Genomic DNA, 16,054 nt, shown 5'->3' with positions numbered 1-16,054 from the left:
CACAACTGCCTTTTTTAAATGTAAACAAAATAGATTTTATATTTTAATGACAGAATAACAAAAGGCAGACCCAAAGTGCTCTATGTTAGATCAATCAATCAAATAGTCAGAGTGAGGGGGAATGAGCTGCTGACCCTCCGCTTCCCAACCAAAGTCCCTACAGACTGAGCTACTGCCCGCCCCTATCTCATAACTATCTCATTGTTTTACATTATTTTGATGTTTTGTTTTAAGCTGCAATTTTTCCCCCCGATATTTTATTTATTCAGTCTACAATGTATTAAAAATAATTTTCCATCTTTTTTAAGAGTCACATAATCGTGGATACCAGATTGTCTTTAATAGACGGAAAATGGAGGTATTATGAAAACACATTCCTTAAACCCGTATCCTTGTCAGAAACAAATGTTTGAATAATATATATATATTTTTAAATTGTACTTAATAAAGAAACGGTTACTGATTAAATAAAATGTAGATAACGTTGATTCCAGAAATCCTCACACCTTTCAACTTTTTGAATTTATTTAGCCAGCTTGCACAGTAAACAAATATAAGACAATATTTTGAAAACAATATGAGAAAATCTAACATTCATCTTATTTTTGTTTGTCTGGTCAACACCAGTCAACGGATTGGAGGTGAACATACTAATGAAAGAACCTCACATAAGCAAAACCTTAAGATGTCATGATAACAATATAATTTGTATATATAATGTATTAAATGAGTATTTAGAATATTTATGTAAGCCTATTGTTTAATAGTTGCCAATTTGTGGGAGAAAGTTATTTCATGAGCTATGCTCTCAATATCAACGGTCAACAATTTAATCTTCATTGCGAAAATAAAGTCCTATGAAGGTCAATTTTCCTGCGATTTATTTTATATTTATTTTATACTTTCACACAGAGACCTCCTATTGAAAACTTAAATATATCTCAGCTCAACGGTAGTCTTACCTCTCGTCACACAGTATGAGGTCTTGTGAATATCCACAAAATTAAAAGTTGGTGAATATTAATATGGGGAAAAAATTCTGAGGTCCTCCCCAGCAGCAGTTAAAATCCAGACAAAGTCATGTTTACTTAAAACCCTGTCCTGCATAGAGTTGTAATGCCAAGAAAGCCGTTTTCTAATGCTTTCAAGGAAACAGCTGCATTACCAGGAGATTTTCCTTCGTCTCTGCTAGCTTAAATTAACAGTGAAGAACTTTTCATTTGTGTTTGATATTTGTCAACTCAGCATATCTTCTCTTTATGCTGGTCTTGTCCCGTGCTGGAGAAAAGTTGTATTTTCTGATAAAATAAATCCTCCTGCTGTCTTTTAACCATCAAAACATCACTTATGAATCATTTGTGTGGAGTTTGGCAGAGTGCTGTGTATCGTCTTTCCCGACAAACACCCTGCGGTGAAAGAGATTACAAAGAATAAAAAAAGAACAATCTTCTTCCAGATCATCTCATTTGCTTTTGTAGGACGGTCATAGGAATATTACTTTCAGTCCGTTCAATAACAAGCTAAAAAAACTGCTCACAGGAACTGGAAATAAATTCCATCAGTGACCAGGCAGTAAACAGAGAAAAGAAAAATATGAGACCTGATTGACTGCAATTATTCATATGAGTTTAATCATATATTCACTTATATTACACATAATTGGCATTGTAGCCATAAGTCTGTATTATCTGTTGTGGTTGTTGTGATTGTTCGTAGGACCTGAGCAATAAGTGATTTTCAGGGCCGATACAGATATCAATATTAGGAAGAGAAAAAAAACTGGTACTGATATATTGGCCGATATCTTTCTTAAATGTATTTTCTGTTTGTAGAGCTGGATAGATAATATAGATATATACGAATGTATTTTGTTTATACCTCAAATGCAGTGATACCACTTGTGGAAAAGATATTTCATGAAGACTGAACTGAAAAGTAACTGCGCATGGACGTGCTTCACTTGACTCTTTGGAGTAATAATGCTTGTTGTAATCCAAAGAGCGCCCTCTGCTGGTGAAAGAGAACTGATAGTGTAATACAATGACACTCAACTAAAAGGCGATTTGACTGGTGAATAACTGCAGTGATATCGACACATATCTGCAATAACATTAGCCAATACCAATAGTAAATATCTAGATATCTATATTTAATATTAAACGAAATATCGGCCGACATTATTGGCTGGCTGATTAATCTGTCGGGCTCTAATTATTTATTCTACTTTCTCTGCCCAGCCAGGATTCTTCCGATCTTGCCACTATTGCCAAATGTTGCCAACTGCTTGCTTGCACTGGATTTCACACTTGCACTATGATTTATGTTTGGTCTGTTTAAATAACGTAATTCAGTGAACACTGTAGACTTGTCTCATGTCTTCTTTTTCTTGGTAAATCAAATCAATAACTCTTAGTATGATGGTATGAAAAAACAGATATGATTGAGATCACACTGCTGATTCTCTCTGGAGGTTTTTGTGCAGCTGCTCCACTGTCCTCACTCACTGTGTCTTCACGAGCACAGAAGTAAACAGCAGAATCTGCTGCTGTCAGTGTCTGGATCTGGAGGAACTGAGTGCTGCTGGGCACATCTTCTGTCATACTGAAGCGACTTTGAAAGGAGCTTGCAAAGCTAGCAGCATTGCTGCCAGTATCCATTCTCCCAATCCACTCCAGAGCTCTCCCTGGTTTCTGTCTGATCCAGTGGATATAGTCGCTCGTCATGTCAAACCCAGATATGATACATGACATCTTCACTGTCTCTCCAGGTCTTTTCACCCCAGAGGGAGACTGCTCCAGTCTGATCTCACTCCAAACTCCTGTGGTCATAGAAATATTGATCATTATCAACAACACTTGAAAAAAAGGTTTGACATTTACACAAAGTATTAAAGCAGGATGGATTGTCTCACCATGAATAGTAACTACAAGTAATAAACTCCAGATACTACTTTTACCCATTCCTCTGTTCAGTGCTGTCTGATCTCAGATTTTCAAAAGTGTTCAGAACTGTCCGATTGATCTGCCACAAGTTACTGACGGTGTGTTTATAAGAGAGGACGAGTTTGCATAGACCTCCCTCTACAGGTTCAAAAGAGAAACTGTGACTGATACATTTCCATAAGAAGAGAATATCTTCAGCAACAGAGCAAGCTCTAAAATATCACAGTCATGGCAGATCGCCAAAGCATGTTTTTTCCCGAAATGATAATCTCTTACTTTTCATCTTGATATGCAAAAGGGAATATTGCAGCTTGTGTGTTTGAGATGAAGCTATATTGTTAATGTAGATATGTTATCAGATGATATTTTCTACCCGATTCCATGAGCACTGAATTAAATGTTTCCCCAAGCATTTCTTGGGATCACGATACACAACATTAATCTATAAATATTCAGGAACAATCAAGCTTCTCTACGTTTTTTTCTGTACTGATGTCGGCTGCAGTGGAAGTCTGATTGGGTTTATAGCACGCTATTCTTCCTCATGTACAGGTAAAACAAAAATCCTCTATTGTTCTGTGAATACATAAAGATTCCTCACATCATACTTATCAGAGTGTGTTGTCTTTATAAAGTCAACATTATGTGTGATTGAACTGCATTGCTCTGGATTATTTGTGCTGGTCTTTTGGTGATTTGTGTCAGTGGAGCGTACACAGACTCAATAATACACAGCTGAGTGAGTCGGCAGGACGCAGATTTGTCAGTTCATACAACAATAAGAGGGGAGCACATGTCTTCACACACAAACCTATATCTGCCCTCTCAAGCTTTAAGGACCCAGCATTGAGAAAGAAAAGACTATTGTTTTATTTGTCTATTTAATCATTTGTTGTTGTTTAACGTTTAGTTTAAAAGTCCTTTCCAGGATCCTTGGTGAAGATTTAAGAGGTCTGGATGTTTGTGGGTATTGATTTTTCGTTCAAGTGGTGAAGCCTACGGTAATTACAAACCTAAAAATTATTCTGACAGGGAAAGTATGTCTGTGCTTTATTCCTGTTGAGTATCCTTTTAAAATGTAATTCAATAAAATGAAGAACTGCTGATATACTTCTGGTTGACATTAGCAGTGTAAGAGAGAGGAGCAGTAAACCACTCCATTTAATGTAGAGAGAGTAATAACTCCTACATCAGGTTTATCATTTTCTCATTACTTTGTAGCCGAATCAGTTTTTGGTTTTGGAATCAGTCACTCCATCTTGGTCTGAGTCTGTATGTTAAGGACTATATCCCTGATTCTGAATTGAACAAGCTCCATAGGCCCACTAGACATAAATAGCAAAGGATTCTGTACAGCTACTTAACACATCCCAGTCAGTGAGGTTACTGATGTAATGTGAAATGCTACTTTGACTGTTTTTGTACAGCGTTACTTCCTCCTGTGTCACTGTGGGTCTCTGGCACAATAATAAACAGCAGAATCTTCAGTCTTCAGACTGTTCATCTGCAGATACACCTGCTGTCTGCTGTTGTCTCTGGAGATGGTGAACCGGCCTTTAACTGACTGAGAGTAGTATTTTCTGTCATTATCACGCTCAACCCAGGCGATCCACTCCAGTCCTTTTCCAGGAGCCTGTCTGACCCAGTTCATATCATAGCTGCTGAATGTGAATCCAGAGGCTGAACAGGTCAGTCTGTGGGATTCTCCAGGCCTTTTAACCACTTCTTCAGATTTTGTCAGAGTCTGACCATCAACACCTGTAAAGACATTTAAAAAAGTCAATTGAACATAGTTGGCACACATCAAGAGAAAAATAAGACTTTGATGATCATCACCTGCCCAGCAGACAGTAAAAAGCAGCAGTCCTGTCCTATAGTCCATCATGTTCAACTGTGTGTCCACTGTTCTCTGTCGTCCTCTCTGCACTCACATAAGTAGAGGAGGAACACATCAGAGATTTACATTGACTCCTCCTCACATGGACTGAATTAACTTGGGTCTCAGTTTTTGCCTGTTTGAACTGGAAATTAAATGTTAGATGGCTTTTCCCCTTTGAGTCTGATTTGCATGATCTGAATTAAAGTGTGCATGAGGTTGAAAAAGTCAGTATTATTGTTCTAACAGGAAAGATGATCTATATTCAGTTCTGATTCGAGAGTCTGTTGGGGCCCTATAGGTAAAAATGTATTGTTGGGCCCTCCAACCAGCGTTCATCACCATCATGTCTGCCAGTGTCCCGACGCTTACTCCTCTTTTTCCCAGTTTTTTTTTCTCCCCTATATACGGATAATTCTCCTTCATTTTTCTTTATCAGCTTTCATTGACAAACTCTGGTTTCCACAGCAAAATAATGCATGCAACGTTCAGCAGGGCAACATCATATATCATAGATCATTTTCTCAAAATACTTATAAACTGTCCACGAACTATAAGGAGCAAGAGATGATTTGATCATCATCAGGAACTACTTAGAGGACACCAATCAAAGTTAGAGTTAAATCAACAACCTGTGACCAATCAGAATCGAGTATAAAACCTGACCATAGTATATGATTCCAATATTCAGTCAACCAATACTCAGATTTTTTTAAACTGAAATTAAAGATGCTGATACAGCTGAATGTGCAGTGATGGTGGTAAACAGAGGAAGTAGTTTTTGTATGACTCTCCTGTTATTGTCTCTCACTGTGGGACTCTAGCACAGTAATACACTGCAGTGTCTTCAGGCTGCATATTCTGTCCTGTTAGAGTCACTGTTGCAGCAGACGTGTCTCTGCTGTAGCTGAACTTGATCTTCAGAGCATTATTTTGACGAAGTCCACTTGTACCCCACTGATGAGAGATCCAGTCCATCGGTTTCCCTTCACGCTGTCTGATCCAACCTGTTGCATAGCTGTCATCAGTCAGAGAGTAACCAGAGACCTGACAGGTGAGGGTCAGAGACTGTCCAGGCTGCACGACCATTGAGCCTGGTGTGATGAGATCAATACAGTGCACACCTGTAGAAACACAAATCATCATTATCTCCATCATTCATCTGATTATGAGTTGTTTCTAAACAGTTGAAAAGCTCCTTACAGGATCCAGCGCTCAGCAGCAGAATCAGAGCTGCAGAGAACATGACTGATGATGAAGCTGATCTGATGTGGGCTGGTCTGTCCTCTCACTGATGCTCATACACACATGACTTATTTATATGGCAACACATGGAGGCCAATTTACATTCAGAGGGTTGTAGATCAGCTGACTTAGTTTCTAAAAACTCTAAATAATGGGGACGTGTTGTGGTGTTTCCTTTCCCTGTTTCCCTCGTCGGAAGAAAAGGTGGAACTTCAGTTACTTTAACATAATTTAAATCATGTCGTAATAACCATTTTATATAAATTAGGAAACAGCTTTATTAAGTTAGCTGATGAACAAGGTTTCTGGTGGTGATGTACATACAGTATGATTCTAACAATAGTCAGTTTTGTATTTAATTGTATTTAAAAGGTTCAGACTTTAAAAAGGTTCTTTTAAATTTGAACAAGGAAAATTCCAGAATGAGTACCTGACACATTTTTATTTAAGTTTTAATACTGAATAATGTGGGATATTATGATGGATTTTTTTCAATGTTGCAAATATGATTGTAACATAAAGTAATGAAAAAAAGTCTGCACAAGAAGGAGGAACTCTGAACCAAGATCAAAGAAGAATTATGTTGCTCAGTAAAATCTGCACAAACGAGACAATAAGAAACCATCTTATCCTCATATCACCAAAACCTGTGTTGCAAGAAAGACAAAGTCTCTGAGCTCTGGTGCTGATTACACACATTTAAATCAGTCACTTTGCATACATGTAAGGCACATTTGGTCCCTTTTGTGTAAATGAGCACATCAATCAAAATATTTAAATCAAATTAGAGGATATATTTTATTATATATGAAAGGGATTGCAACTTTGATTTATTCTTAAACTCTGTTTTTGAAATGAAATTGATAATATTATGTAAAAGTAGAAGACTAGTGATACAAATATACAGACAACAATCACTGAACAAAATTATTGTTCAGTGATTGTTGTCAAAAGAGGAAGTAGTTTTTGTATGGTTCTCCTGTTATTGTCTCTCACTGTGGGTCTCTGGCACAGTAATACACTGCAGTGTCTGCAGGCTGCATATTCAGTCCGTTCAGAGTCGCTGTGTTGCTGGAAGAGTCAAAGTTGATACTGAACTGGTTCTTCAGTGAATCTTTGGTATATGTGCTATATCCCACACCACCTACTATAATCCACTCCAGTCCTTTCCCTGCAGGCTGTCTGATCCAGGCTGTCCAGTAGCTGCTAACAGAATAAGAGACCTGACAGGTGATGGTCAGACTCTGACCTGGCTGCACAGTCACAGAGGCTGGCTGTGTCAACTGTTCACACTTCACACCTGTGGAGGAAAACATGTTGAATATTGAATCAGTATGTTTAGAGTCATTGTGCTGTGATCATACTGTCAGTGCGTCTGCCTCAGTGAGACTCACAGGATCCAGCAGCCAGCAGCAGCAGCAGAGCTACAGGCAACATGGTTGGTGTTGAACCTGACATGATGGAGCTTCTCTTCTTCTCTGACTCACAGCCTGATGATGAATCTTTATATCAGACTGTGAGGAAGTTCAATTTGCATAGAGACAGACTTGGCTCGACTCCTAGCAAGCAAATGTATTTCTCATCATCTCTTCATATTCTGTTTATGGGATGGAAGGGTGATTTTTTTGATTGTCTAAATTATTTTGTCTGGTTCTGGGATAGTTAGTGTTCACCTTTTATGGTTTTGTTGACATTTTAGATAATAAATGTATCTGTTTATTTATCCTTATTTGACACAGGAATGTTTATTATAAATATCTACCAATCATGATTTGATCGTTGATGTTTACCTGTTGTCATGGTGATGTTAATCTGTGTTTCAATAACGTAGCCAAATAAAAGGGTATAACAATGAGATAGGCAGTGTTGTTGTGGAATCACCAAATCTGGAGTATGAGTCAAAGAAACAGAGTCACGTCAGAGTCATGACCCCGTTAACTGAGTTACTTTTCTGGATGAATCCTTGATAGATGTCTGCACAATTTGTGTTTCCTTTTTCTGCATCCTTACAGAGACATTATTCACATGCAGGTGAACTCTCGTGCCAGCACATGCTTGAAAGTGAATACATTTTAGAACCAAAATAATCAAAAGTCTTTTTCAATCAATAAATATGAGCCATTTTCTCAAATTCCAAGTCTGAATGGAGTCAATGCTGAAGTCTGGTTTGAATCACCAGTGCTTGTTTTCAAGTTGAGTCACAGTCCAGGATGTGATACTGAAACACTGGAGATTGGATTTTTTGAGACATTTTGATAAATCTTTTTTTCAATGTATTTAATGTCACAAAGTAGTTTTACTGTCAGCTAAATTCTGACGAGAGAGAAACACAACTTTAGACGTCACCAGCTTCAATGAAGTGACAGCCTGCAGGTCACAAAGCTTTTTATTATTGTCTCTATGATTTAAAACCAACAGTTAGGCTGAACCCACCGAATCAACTGCTGCTGAATGTTTCCTTCTTGTGATTGAGCTTTAAGAGACTTTGTCACAATGCTCTGCCATTATATGTTTGATCTTTTATCGCCCTCTGTTGGCCTTTGTAAAAATGCATTTCGTCAGGTTTTATTTTTCTTCTGGCCTCTTTTATCAGTGGGTAAATCTCACACAGTAATACACAGCAGTCTATTTGACCTTTTGGTTGCATCACTGCTTAAAGCCCCAACATGATCTTTTCTGCAGGTCGTCTAAACATACTCATTCTGCAGCAGAGTTACTCTGACCCACCCCTCCCTATACGTATAATACTCTCTGTGCGTGGTGCCTCATCATTTATGGTGTGCTTCGGGTTTGCGTAAGTGATTTAAAAAAAAAAAATTTAACAGGCTTGTGTCTTTGGTAATTATTACTAGGATGGCATCATTGTTTTGTAAACATGGTCTATTATCACCATTTTGTTTTAAGTGTGTGCGCAGAAAATGAAAATCCTCGGAGCGTTGGTATTTCAAACGTCTCTTGAATACATAATTTTAATTGGTGTTAAAATCTCCCTTTTTATCAATCAAGGAGAGACAGACACATTCCCTGAGTTAAAAGTTTCAAGGACCAGCTGCTTCAAAGAAGCAGATTCACGTTTATAGTCAGAACCATTAAATATTTGATGTTATCATACTACTTGAAGAACATGTGGAAGAATACCAGAGATCTATTATTTTTTTCACATCAAAGTGAAGTTTATTCTATAAATAAAAAACACAGAGAGAGTACTGTTTGACACGTTAAGTTTTTGTACAGCGATACTTCCTCCTGTGTCACTGTGGCTCTCTGGCACAGTAATACACTGCAGTGTCTGCAGGCTGCATATTCAGTCCGTTTAGGGTCACCCTGTTGTTAGAGGCGTCTAAGTCGATACTGAACTGGTTCTTCAGTGAATCTTTGTAGTAAGTGCCTCCAGTGTATCTCATTCCAATCCACTCCAGTCCTTTCCCTGCAGGCTGTCTGATCCAGGCTGTCCAGTAGCTGCTAACAGAATAAGAGACCTGACAGGTGATGGTCAGACTCTGACCTGGCTGCACAGTCACAGAGGCTGGCTGTGTCAACTGTTCACACTTCACACCTGTTGAAAAGAGAACATGTTTAGTAAGAAATGATCAAGTTAAACTGCAGAAGAAGAACTGTTGACTTTGACAGATGCAGACAGACTCACATCCAGCTGCCAGCAGCAGCAGCAGAGCTACAGAAAACATGGTTGATGTTGAAAGTGACGTGCTGTGAACTCCACTGACGGCCTGATGGGAAGTTTTTATAGCTGAGTAACAAGGAAGCTCACTGAGTTTGCATACAATCAAACATATGAAGCATCAATGATGGTCTGACTGGAGCCAATAGGAGAGTCTGTTCACTGTTTTTATATCTGCAGAGTGAAAAGATGACTGGAAATCATCTCTGCTTTACATATGATAACAGATATAATATATGTGATCATACTGTAGGATCAGATTGGTTGAAAGTGTTTACTGATAACTGGTTTCATTCATTTTACAAACAGAACTTGATGCATTAACACACCCAGTGGACTTTCTTATATGGCAACAAGAGGAGACTAATTTACATACACAGGATGGTAAATCAGCCGACTACGTTCATTCAAATATTTTAAAATCCTGGTAAAATTGAGTATTACTCTTAAACTCTCAATTAATCAGAGATAGAGATTGAAACAATATTTAAGTGACACATTTATTAGAAGCTCTAATAAAGCCTTAAGACTGTTTCTCTCTCTCTCTTTACTGTTACAGTCAAATGAAGTTGAAATCATTTGTTGTGTGAGAGCTCCTCCTCTGGTGGCTTTAAGGAACAAGTGTTCACAAGGGGAGAAACTGTGTTTTTCATTAATGACACTTGGTGCTCAGATACAGTAAAGCTTGATGGATATTATTAACCACATGTCAGAAGTCTTTCATGGTAAGATTTCAACACATGAAGTTATAAAACTCTTCTTGTTGCTGCAGTTTACATTCCCCAAGCATGCACATCTAAATAGTTCACTACAGAATGATTACTTCTAGGATGTATCATAGAGATGCTGTATATTTAACTGCTGCTCTATATATTTTATATTATTAGTTCTTGTCTACATTCACAATTTGAATGTTTCTTCCATGTCACTGAAGTAAGAGGGGGCTAAAACTTAAACTTCCATTTATTGAGAAACTGTGTTTTTAAAAAAACAATTGAAGTTGATGACTTGATAAGTATTTGTTCAACACTCAGAATTTTCATAGTTGATTGTGAATAACATGAAATATTGTGATGGTGGTAAAAAGGGGAAGTAGTTTTTGTTCAGCTCTACTGATGGGTTGTGTCACTGTGGGTCTCTGGCACAGTAATACACTGCAGTGTCTGCAGGCTGCATATTCAGTCCATTCAGAGTCGCTATTTTTCTGGAAGAGTCTAAGTCAATACTGAACTGGTTCTTCAGTGAGTCTTTGTAGTATCTGGTGGATCCAGCTCCGCTACCGATCCACTCCAGTCCTTTCCCTGCAGGCTGTCTGATCCAGGCTGTAGCATAGCTGCTAACAGAATAAGAGACCTGACAGGTGATGGTCAGACTCTGACCTGGCTGCACAGTCACAGAGGCTGGCTGTGTCAACTGTTCACACTTCACACCTGTGGAGGAAAACATGTTGAATATTGAATCAGTATGTTTAGAGTCATTGTGCTGTGATCATACTGTCAGTGCGTCTGCCTCAGTGAGACTCACAGGATCCAGCAGCCAGCAGCAGCAGCAGAGCTACAGGCAACATGGTTGGTGTTGAACCTGACATGATGGAGCTTCTCTTCTTCTCTGACTCACAGCCTGATGATGAATCTTTATATCAGACTGTGAGGAAGTTCAATTTGCATAGAGACAGACTTGGCTCGACTCCTAGCAAGCAAATGTATTTCTCATCATCTCTTCATATTCTGTTTATGGGATGGAAGGGTGATTTTTTTGATTGTCTAAATTATTTTGCCTGGTTCTGGGATAGTTAGTGTTCACCTTTTATGGTTTTGTTGACATTTTAGATAATAGATGTATCTGTTTATTTATCCTTATTTGACACAGGAATGTTTATTATAAATATCTACCAATCATGATTTGATCGTTTCAACAATAGACAAATTTAACATGTTTACCTGTTGTCATGGTGATGTTAATCTGTGTTTTAATAACTTAGCCAAATAAAAGGGTATAACAATGAGATAGGCAGTGTTGTTGTGGAATCACCAAATCTGGAGTATGAGTCAAAGAAACAGAGTCACGTCAGAGTCATGACCTCGTTAACTGAGTTACTTTTCTGGATGAATCCTTGATAGATGTCTGCACAATTTGTGTTTCCTTTTTCTGCATCCTTACAGAGACAATAGTCACATGCAGGTGAACTCTCGTGCCAGCACATGCTTGAAAGTGAATACATTTTAGAACCAAAATAATCAAAAGTCTTTTTCAATCAATAAATATGAGCCATTTTCTCAAATTCCAAGTCTGAATGGAGTCAATGCTGAAGTCTGAATCACCAGTGCTTGTTTTCAAGTTGAGTCACAGTCCAGGATGTGATACTAAAACACTGGAGATTGGATTTTTTGAGACATTTTGATAAATCTTTTTTTCAATGTATTTAATGTCACAAAGTAGTTTTACTGTCAGCTAAATTCTGACGAGAGAGAAACACAACTTTAGACGTCACCAGCTTCAATGAAGTGACAGCCTGCAGGTCACAAAGCTTTTTATTATTGTCTCTATGATTTAAAACCAACAGTTAGGCTGAACCCACCGAATCAACTGCTGCTGAATGTTTCCTTCTTGTGACTGAGCTTTAAGAGACTTTGTCACAATGCTCTGCCATTATATGTTTGATCTTTTATCGCCCTCTGTTGGCCTTTGTAAAAATGCATTTCGTCAGGTTTTATTTTTCTTCTGGCCTCTTTTATCAGTGGGTAAATCTCACACAGTAATACCATAGACTGTAAATATTACTGGACGAACCCTGACCCGTCTGTGACATAGGCAGAAAATGAGTCCAATCGACGGCCGCATCCGTATTGGATTTGCAGTCTCAACCTAACTTCGGATCAACCTAACGACAGCAGTAAGGCGGGACCGGCGGGACTTAACTCCGCCCATTCAGCTCGACGTTAGCAGTCCACTTGACAGCATAGCTAACAGCTAGGCTGCTATCATCAACTATTCCTGCTCGTCCTGAGAAAACTCTACAAACAGTAAGTTAACATTTAACTTTTCTACAACACAGTTAAAACTAATTATATTCAACCCAAATATTTAATTAAAGTCTTAAAACTACACTTTTTTAAATATACAACTATGGTTATTAGTTATTTGTCAGAGCAGTTACTAGACTTTGTCAGTGTTAGCAGAGCAATACATTAACAAAGTTTTATCCATAGACTCTAAATAAATATGAGACATCCAGAAGAAATCAATATTACAAAGCATACAGTTCATGTTACTGTTCTGACAAAAAGAGGAATGTCTGTGTCTTATATTTACTGATGTCAACAGCGATGAGGTGAACATGACAATTGAAAAATAATTATTTAGTATTTATTATAAGACATTTGTTTTCTATAGAACCCTGTGAAGTCATGGAGTCTGTGGACAGTGTCAGCTTCACACCAAAAACTAAGTATTAGAAAAAATAGTGTTTAAGACTGGCATCTATTATTATGAGTTGCAGCTACCTTGTTCAATATTATTCCTGCAGATGTGGCTCATAACAAAAAAACACCCTGAGCTGTCACATGTAGTTAACTGTACATTTTGTCTTGTCTGAGGCATTAATTGAACACCTTTGTATTTCTCCTATAGACACAGTGTGGATTATTGGTGACTTGTCCGTCGAGGTGCCCAGAGAGCTGCAGAGACAGAGGAAGAAATCTGAGCCTCAACAACATCTGTATTTGTTGGTTCTTCTGGGGTGGACTTCAGTTGCTTCTCTTCAACAGCTCGCTGTGAGGGAGGTCTCCCCCGGATGGCCTGAGTGATGTCACCCACAGGCTGAGAGCTGAGGCGTGTTTTAAGCCTCTTGACAAACCGTTACACCGCACCCGCCTGTCAAGCTGGTCAGCTACACGCCTTATTGTGAATAACTCTTATCCTTCATCAAATCAAAACTGAGGAGTCATCAAAACATTCACCCCCTGTACAGTGTGTGTCCATCGAGACATGAGCTAATCACACCTATTTGTTTGTTTTGTACCAAGCTGTAAACATGTTCATCTCTGCTGTGAAAACAGATTTTTTTAATGTTGTTTTTCAGATTAAATAAATATTTCTATATAAATGCACTCCTTAATGTCTACTTATCAGTATACATTTCAGATTTTAAAAGGACAAGACTAAAATGTGCATTAATGCTCAACTCAATAGCTAAGGGAAGGAAGTCTACTTTTACACAACTTCTTATTCTTTCGACATTTTCTTTTACCAAATACTAATGTAGTTCATTTCTGAAAATGGGATGGAACAGAGTCATTGCAAAAATATGCCCTTAAACACAGCCCCACTCTTAAATCAAGATACATGGAGAGTAAATAAGATCAATAACTTGTGAATAAAAACACAGTTAAAAATGATTTAGAAATGTAGTCTTCCCAGATCAATATCACATAATATCAACTTCTCCCATCTAAACTGGACAAAGGGTTTTAAAATGGGAAGAAAATAGTTTGATTGCAAGTTGTTTGGAGGAGATCTATTTCTATTTGAACAGCATGAATACAGTCTTCCAAGGTGCAAACCCTCCTTCTCCTGAAGCCTTGATATACTGCTGTCTTAACCCTCCTTCTCCTGAAGCCTTGATGTACTGCTGTCTTAACCCTCCTTCTCCTGAAGCCTTGATGTGCTGCTGTCTTAACCCTCCTTCTCCTGAAGCCTTGATGTGCTGCTGTCTTAACCCTCCTTCTCCTGAAGCCTTGATGTGCTGCTGTCTTAACCCTCCTTCTCCTGAAGCCTTGATGTGCTGCTGTCTTAACCCTCCTTCTCCTGAAGCCTTGATGTACTGCTGTCTTAACCCTCCTTCTCCTGAAGCTTGTGGAGCTCCTTCATGTACTGCTGTCTTATCTGCTGGCGATCTTCTCTCACCAGAACTTCGACTGTTGAAAAGTCATTCAGAAGAAGCTCGAACATGTGACATGGATCCAGGAGAACATGGACTTTTAGTGAGGGGTCTTCAGGATGGCAAAGAAAGAGAGAAAATATCAGTTATTCATTAAATCATTTTGTTTGTTCTCATCTATTTTTCTGTATTCATCTGTGTGTAAGAGTACATTTATAAATTCAACAGTGTACTACCCAGACAACAAAGGTCCAGTATTCAGGTAATCAACATCTATTCAAAGTTAAGAAGATAAACCTTATTGTAATCATGCTGTTTTCAGCTCTCTCACTCACACAATGGTATTCCACATCAAATTGTCTCAGATTTTGTGAGGAAAAATTAAGCAGTTTATTGTGGATAGTACTTCATTTTAACATGAAACAAATATAACTTGAATTATTTAAATCATTAACAGGTCCCAACTCTCTGTGCTTTAGTACAGAACATACAGTAACTCATTTATTATTAACATGAGCTCAGTACATGGCTGTAGTCTTCAAACTATTTATTATACTTTATATCTATGTGCTTTATATCTTATTTTCATTCCATATGTTATTTATATTTTATATTTCTACAGCTATATTCTGTGTATAAGCTCAGTGAAAATTAATATGGTTATTAATATAGTTCTTAATGGTTACAGATGCTCTTTTACAAAGTGCATTTTTTTTTAAATTTGTTAACAGTTTGCACAAATCTTAAGACACTACATCAACCATGTAACTTTAATGTCATCCTCTATAACCTACACAGCACATTAGGTTCAGTTCAGTTTATGTTACTGACGGATAATTACTACACAAAGTTTGTTTTTTAATGTCCACATTTAGGTGGAGTATAACATTCATCATAACGTCAGATAACCATATTTACAGTCTGTGGTTAACCCCCGAGGTGAACCTTTAGCTTCTAACATCACACAAACTCATTTTCAACGTCTTAACAACAAACATTTCTAAACCATTGACCGTAAATAATGAGCTACACAGATAGTCGACTGGTTTACAAGCTAACGCTAAACAAGCTAGGTCCGTAAATATAAATACCGACACATGAGTAAGCAGTAAATATAACACTACTATATCACTTACCGAAGAAAACTGAAGCATCAACTTGTTGGATGGTCTGTTAACCGCACAGCAAGCCATGTATGTTGTCAGATATGTGTTAAACAAACTCTCCAAACGAAGTAAGAAAGAGGAGAAATCAGACGGATCAAGCTGTTAGCCTCCTGACCTGCTGACCGCGCAGAGCTGTCAATCAAATCTGACACAACCAAATATGGGCATAGTCGTTTTCCTTAATAGAATAAAATCCGATGAGTTATAAAAAAAATCCCCCCCCCCCCCACAGTGTGAGGAGAAGGGGCCGTCAACTTGTCAGATATA

General features: G+C 38.0%; 1 protein-coding gene and 2 long non-coding RNA genes across 3 annotated transcripts in view; all 3 read right to left on the bottom strand.

The window, feature by feature from the left end:
* The window catches only part of LOC109980080 (uncharacterized), a 219,568-nt gene that overhangs the window by 138,754 nt on the left and 64,760 nt on the right, over positions 1 to 16,054 (bottom strand). The gene's annotated exons all lie outside the window — the stretch shown is intronic.
* On the bottom strand, positions 2,519 to 3,627 carry LOC136182989 (uncharacterized). Its single transcript, XR_010668831.1, has 2 exons — positions 2,912 to 3,627; positions 2,519 to 2,818 (listed from the first exon to the last, which is right to left on the bottom strand). It is a non-coding gene; the product is annotated as an uncharacterized lncRNA (long non-coding RNA).
* On the bottom strand, positions 13,779 to 15,946 carry LOC136182991 (uncharacterized). Its single transcript, XR_010668834.1, has 2 exons — positions 15,758 to 15,946; positions 13,779 to 14,733 (listed from the first exon to the last, which is right to left on the bottom strand). It is a non-coding gene; the product is annotated as an uncharacterized lncRNA (long non-coding RNA).

The sequence above is a fragment of the Labrus bergylta genome, chromosome 16, assembly GCF_963930695.1.
Source record: "Labrus bergylta chromosome 16, fLabBer1.1, whole genome shotgun sequence".
Lineage (NCBI taxonomy): Eukaryota > Metazoa > Chordata > Actinopteri > Labriformes > Labridae > Labrus > Labrus bergylta.
The sequence above is the reverse complement of the archived record's forward strand: the minus strand, read 5'-3'. Positions and strand labels throughout refer to the sequence as shown.